Source organism: Lotus japonicus, chromosome 4 (genome assembly GCF_012489685.1).
Source record: "Lotus japonicus ecotype B-129 chromosome 4, LjGifu_v1.2".
In the NCBI taxonomy this organism is placed as follows: Eukaryota; Viridiplantae; Streptophyta; class Magnoliopsida; order Fabales; family Fabaceae; genus Lotus; species Lotus japonicus.
This window is the reverse complement of record NC_080044.1, coordinates 56,737,732-56,745,347: the sequence shown is the minus strand read 5'-3', so window position 1 is coordinate 56,745,347 and position 7,616 is coordinate 56,737,732.

The following is a 7,616-nucleotide window of genomic DNA, read 5'->3' as shown; positions in this document are numbered from 1 at the left end:
ACGGAACAAATCAAAACGTCACTCTGCTTGGCGACGGAAAACCAACGGTATTGCCACTTATAGGCTGGGCACCTCGAGACGGTCGTAACACTGGGCCTCGTGTTTAACCATTTCTGCTCGGGCGTCGCTTATCACCTTTGGCTATAGTCAAGACGGTACAAACTCTACATGGTTTGACCATTTTCTGCTTGCTATGCCGAACATCAACAGGCACGATGCAACTCTACATGGATGATCGTTACCTCCTGTTGTGCCAGATATAGTCAGGACCGATTCAACTCTGCATGGCTGATCGTTACTTCCTGTTATACCGAAGTACTCTGCTTGGCACTTCATCGCGTATATGCACGTGTGCAATATGATTATCAAAACCAGAGTCAGTGTCGGTCAATACAACACGACTCGGAGTTAGTGTCGGTCAATACAACACAACTCCCACCACAAACCCCACAAACAAAAACCCAGAGTCTGTGCCGGTTAATACAACACGACTCGAACAACACTACCAGGAGTACTAGAGTACTCGGTGACTTTCAATCATCACCATAGCTCACCTCAGTGGCTTTCCCCAATTCCAAACTCTCCAAACCCACAACATAAGTCGACTTTTCCCCGCCTTTCGTAAATATTTTTCCCCTTCAGTTCTCCTATGCTTAAACGTTAATAAAAATTGTTTCAATTCGAATTAGCCAAGTTATGAGTTTATTTCTCAAAGTCTAAGTTTCCCAAGTCTTTATTTTCCGAAAGCTCTATCATTCTAAGTTTTCCAAAAGTCAACCACCCAAAATACATTTCCCGGGGAAAGTCTAGGAATTCCAACGAATCCCAACAAATGGCTAAGTCTCAAACCCCACATTTGAACTTGCCTAGGGTTGTTCATCCAACCCGAAATGTCAAAGATCCCCAGATCAATGAACCCCCACTCCGAAGTTGCGTCAAAACGCTCAATTCAACACATCATCAATATCATAAGTTATGAAACAATCATAACAAGAAATCATCATCATATACAACATCAGATAAAGCATAGGTCTAGTTTATCGACGCCTATCATGCAATCATAGCTAAATATAGCAAGTTGCCCTAACCTCGAGCTGTTCCAGCTTCGCAAACAAAGTTCTCCTCAAACAATTGCTCTGAGTCTTCCAAAGTTCCCTCAACTGAACCTCGGAGAAAAACAAAGCAGAATCCAAACAAAATCGATTAGTTCGATCGCAATACAATACATAAACGATAGACAAAGCATTAAAGCTTCAGAATAGGACAATCAGGTACGAAAAGACAAGTTTTCGAAACCGAAAAACTCCCCCCTAAAGGAAATAGTCCACGGCCTCAAAGGAAAAAGGGCTTCGACTCTTTTTCTTTGATCAAATCAATTCACAAGGTAGTTTTAGGGTAAAACTAAGGCAAAGAAACTGTCAGAACAATTTTCGGACAATCGGGCCGGAATACGACTACGCAGGGGCATTTTGGTCCAAAATAAAGGCTCAAAACTTCAAAGTTATCAGTTCTGAAAACAAATTTGACAGCAACGATCCTCATGACATCCGTGACAACAAATCCTAAAGGCACGAAGTCAGATTAAGTCTTTTCGACAATAAAGTTTCGAAATGTGAGACAAAAAGAGTTTTGAGTCAATTTTTCAGATCCTGGACAACTGAATCGCAATCAGAGTTTACTGACAGAGGTTTTAGACTCAGGGGAACATAAGGAACATAACCCAAGCAAGAAATCAGAGAAATCGGACAATTTTTAGAAAAAGCTCAAAACTTAGAGCACAGAAACGACTTCAGAAACGCAACAGAAACAACAATCAGAGGTAGGAATCGTGTTAGTTACCTTGATACCTAGAAGTAGGGACGAACTGCACGAAGATTGGTCAAGTTTTCGCGGAAATCCCCTCCCCCCTTGCTCCCCACGAAATCAGCCACAAATGGAAAGAAAATGAGAGGATTTTGCTTTTTCGCGCTATTTATAGGCGGGTGAAATCGCGGGAAAATGAAAATTTCGCGATTCCGATTTTTGCAGCACGATCACCGAGAAATTCTAAAGAGAGATTCTGGCGTCAGAAATCCAGAACTCAAAACAAATATCTATGATATGGGAAAAACGATATCGAAAATCTCAAAAGCGGTGTCGGTTAATCTGCCCCGAAAAAACTACTTTTTGCTGTGATGCTCAAACGACAAAACTTCCAACTGAAGAAAGTTTGGAAACGTCGAAACAAGTCTGGCAACACGGACGGAATCTTCTTTAGAAGTCCCGAATAAAAAAGTCTTCATCCATTGCTCGAAAAATAGGGTTTCGAAGCAAAGAAATTAGCGTCGGCGGACATCCGAAAAAGTGAACCTATCGTGCGTACAGTCCAGAGTTCCGAAAATGAACGCTGGTCGATGGAAAAATAAAGAGAATCTTTAAATTTTCCGAGAGTTCGAAATCTCACTCAAAACGTTGCTTTAAGAGCGAAATAGTCTATTCTGGACACGCTCGCCCTAAGGCAAGTGTACAGACGACTCGCACTCCGAAAACAAACTACGCAACATTCCTCAAGCAATTCCTGAACTTTCTTCTTCATTATCTTCCTCAAACAACAAACTCCTGTCACGTTTACACTGATTCTACGCGTGAGTCGGAAATTAACTTGTTCCGAAAATCCGGGTCTTACAATACTCCCCTCCAAAAAGAAAGTTTCGTCCTCGAAACTCAGAGTTCTGAGAAAAGTTCGGAATACAGTTCCTTGATCTTATCTTCCAATTCCCATGTAGTAGTGCTTGTGTCATTGTTCCTCAAAATCTTTACTTAAGAAATCTGCCTTCCCCTTAACTGTTTCACTCTTCTATCCCCACTGTTAACTATCGGCGTCTCAAAAGACAAAACATCATTCAACCTCATGTCGTCTGACTCGATTACTTGCGTCGGACCTCTGCTTGAAATGATACCGGTTGGCATTCCGTGCAGTCGCACAACCTTAGCCACTTACTTCTTTACTTTCGGTCGTCCGAAATTCTTCTTAAACTCGGTGCCTCTCTGTCATCTTAAAGTAGGTACTCAACTTGTCCTCGTGATCTTCATCTACAGTCCATCACTTGTTCGTTCGATAACTCTTAGACGAAACATTGTGTTGGAATCTAATAGTCCATTAACGTCACATCCAACTTCGTAACTATCATCACTCGCACAATGAAATCAATCTCCTACTTAGTCACCATTCGAATTAAAAATCGACTTATGTCCTTATTTCTTGTCCTTCACTAATCTTATCCCCTTCAACATCAAGTTATCAACAACTTATAAGATAATCCTCTTCTTAATATCTAACAATCCATTATTATCGTCTTCTTCCTTAGAACTTCCCTCACTCAAACCTATTTACACTTACTGAAATCCCTAACACTTCGCACAAATCGAGACTTATCCTCTAGAAGATTAAATCATAACTATACATCGAGGGACTTAACTAGCCATTTTATCATCCGATCCTTCAACATTCTGAGATTTAACTGTTATCGTAGCCGCTAACACCACTAAATCTCTTATGTGTACATGAATCTCAGCTCACTAGGTCAACCTTAGCCCTAGGATTCTCATTCAACTTTAGTAAAATTCACTTGTTACCCGTAATATGCATCATCAAAATCCATAACAAAGTCCCATTGACTCTTATACTCTACGAAACTCGTCAAAATATAACAACCTCAGGTATTCATCTTAATACTAACACCTTCCTTTTTGTGACTCAATCACCATCTCGTCAATCAACTTCTTAATCTCTCAATCAAATTCTGACAACCTTCGAGTCTTACACACCTTAGACAGACATTCATAGATTTAAAACCTAAACCTTCACCAAGTTTGGTCCTCTAATGACCTTTAATCCTTCAATACTTCTTAAATGGATATCCGTTTCTTAAAAACTATAACTCCTTCACTTACCCAAACGACCTGACCAGTGGCGTCATGCTTTCACATTCACAACTTATTATGCTAACATCATTCAAATCTTGTCACATGGTCATTATGTCCGTAACCTCATAATCAACATCAATCGATCACCAACCTTAACACTCCACACAACCCAGAATTCCTTTACTTCAAGATCTCTCTTATAATATACCTCAACGGTCTTAACCCGAAACTCACCTTCAGGTCTTCAATCTTCTAAGATTCAACTCCTATTGTCACACCTACAACCATAAGATCTCCTACTCGTACGCGATTCTCGACTCTCAAGATTCAATCTTAACCCTAAGATTTCAATCCAACTTAGTATATCTCACTTAGTAATCTCAGCATATTTCTTTGGAATCCATATCAACAACCTCAAGTATTCAACTTATGCTAAAACTTTCTTTCTCCAACTTAATCATTAATTCAACACTTTTCAAGCGAAAATTCATCTCTTAAGACTATAATGTCTCCACATATTAATCCAACGCTTAGCAAAACTTATTCCTCGAACTCGACTATAACAATCTAGTTCAGAGTTAATTCTTCTCACTCTCGCTACCATCAAGCTATCATCTAAAACCTGATTACATTCAACTTATTTAGTCTCTAACAATTCCACTCAGTAATCACATAACCTATGACTTCATAACTTCCGAGAAACTACTTAATACTTTTCCGGCATTAAACCTCTTGACTTAGTCTACCTCTACTTGGAGTAATCACACGAACTAACCAATCAATGTCTATACGACACTCATCGACTTCCAAAGATTTAAATCTTAATCTTTTACAATCAAATGCTTAACACGAACTTTCCTCCCAAATCCGACTAATCCTCAATCAATTCAAATTCATCTTACACATCCTTCTATCAAAGTCCATAACCAGCTGTGATTCCGAATATCACCCCCTCAATATTAGGTTGATCAGGCCTAATACATCGAAGGTGGAAATTTAGAAAAACCCACTGGAACAGTCAATGAGTTCCTATCCTCCAGTAGTCACAAATATCCTGATACTAAATCCTTTAATGATCCCGCTACGGAACTACACACCCTCAACATAACACGTATACTACCTATAAGGAATCTCCCTAAGATTCGTTCTTCAACTACTAGCTTCCTCATAAACGCAACGGTGGAAGACTACTTTCTAGACTTAGTGTGCTATTCCCAACCTCGTGTAACTTCTATAGTTAAATCACGAGCAACCTCGAATAAGGTCCTACATCGTTCCCACGTTCTTCCTCGTTCAACTCCTCAGCTCTTGCCCTCCTTGGCATGAATCCTTTCCTCTGTAGCAAATTGTTTTCCTTTCCCAACATTCCCTGATGATTCGCCCTTGAGTGCCTTGCAATCTTGGGAGAAATGTCCCGGTTGGTTGCAATTAAAGCATAGTTTTCCCTTGATCTTGCACTTACTAGCATAGTGCCCTACTTCCCTGCACCTGTAACACGTCACTGCTCTTCCCGAAGTCTTGTTTCCTGTCCCTTCGGTAGCATCATTCCCTTTCATCTTACTATCAGACGTTTCCTCCTGGGGTGTCTTGCAGTTCACAGCTAGATGCCCCTCTCGGTTACACTTGAAGCATCTCCATCCAGTCACTGAGCACTTGTTAGCAAAATGCCCAAACTTTCCACAATGAGTACATGTCACACCCTTGTCACCAACTGGCTCCCCTCCAGTATCAGCAGTCGTTGGTTTGTAGACTCTTGAGATAAGATCTCTTCCCTTGAAACGCTGATACGGTCCCCACTGATGGTAGCTCTCCCTTCTGTTGTAGCCTTGAGATCCTGACCTTATTGGTCCCCCAGCTCCAGTTCGGTTCATTCCTCTTTGTTGATACATTGCTGTCGCCATCAGTCGTTGATGATGCTCACGTGTAGCCTCCGCCATCCGGTTAAGATCCACCATCCTATATCCCATCGAACGTCCGATTAGTACTAACCATACGGTAGCACTAGACAAACCACTCAATCCGATTGAGTAGTAACGCAAGCAATTAGAGCGAAAATCGCTCTGCAGACAATCAATTTTCACTCTTTGCAGAGTCACACAACCTAGCACAGAAGACCTATTCCCCAAAGACTCCCAAAAGACTCGACTAAGCTCTGATACCACAATGTAACACCCCGATTTCCAGGTGTCACTTTAGTAACCAAAAGTAAACTTTACGCGGAAAACAGGTAATTTTTTTTTTTCGTTTGATTCCTTTTAAATCAAGCAATAGAGAAATAAAGACATAACCCCAACACTAACTAACCAATATACAAATATATACACATGTACAACCTCAGCTGCACTCTCCCGTCACGCGCACTCGCAGTGACTCCAAAGTAGTGTGCCCGTAGGCAAATAGTTACAGATCCAGATGTGTGAGTGAGAAAATTATAATTACAAACCACTAGGAGGAAGTCGGCCTCAAAATGGCCTAAGGAAAGACCCCTATGGTCCGACTGTCTCACTGTGATCCCTCAGTAAGAGAACCACACAAAAGCCATGCGTCGGGAACCTACCCTGTCCCAAAATATGAATGACGAATCAGAGCTATTACAGTAACAACCAACTCAAAAGACTCTAACCACCCATAACCCACACTACTATCATCGACCCTCCCTCGATCAGTCATGAAGTCCGGGTCCTCGTCGAAAGCTTCAGTAATAGTCGTTCCGCTCCGGCTCTTTCCCGCACAACGAATCATCACGAACCGGCTGACGGACGCCTGGCGGCAGGCCGACCGCCCAAGCACAAACATACAAACAAAGCCAAGGCGCTAGGGTCAACTTACAGAATACAATAGATATACAATCCACATGCGATAAAAGGGGTATATATATATGTTGTATATATACATATAAGTTATGTATTGCCTACCCTAAGGTTATATACATAGCATGTTATCAAATCTCTTACACAATTCAATCATAATAAGATGCATTGTGTGCCAGTGCAGAATATGCTGACACAAATCCGAATAACGTCACTCTGCTTGGCGACGGGACAAAACAACAACGTCACTCTGCTTGGCGACGGAACAAATCAACAACGTCACTCTGCTTGGCGACGGAACAAATCAACAACGTCACTCTGCTTGGCGACGGAACAAATCAACAACGTCACTCTGCTTGGCGACGGAACAAATCAACGACGTCACTCTGCTTGGCGACGGGACAAACCAACGGTATTGCCACTTATAGGCTGGGCACCTCGAGACGGTCGTAACACTGGCCTCGTGTTTAACCATTTCTGCTCGGGCGTCGCTTATCACCTTTGGCTATAGTCAAGACGGTACAAACTCTACATGGTTTGACCATTTCTGCTTGCTATGCCGAACATCAACAGGCACGATGCAACTCTACATGGATGATCGTTACCTCCTGTTGTGCCAGATATAGTCAGGACCGATTCAACTCTGCATGGCTGATCGTTACTTCCTGTTATACCGAAGTACTCTGCTTGGCACTTCATCGCGTATATGCACGTGTGCAATATGATTATCAAAACCAGAGTCAGTGTCGGTCAATACAACACGACTCGGAGTTAGTGTCGGTCAATACAACACAACTCCCACCACAAACCCCACAAACAAAACCCAGAGTCTGTGCCGGTCAATACAACACGACTCGAACAACACTACCAGGAGTACTAGAGTACTTGGTGACTTTCAAA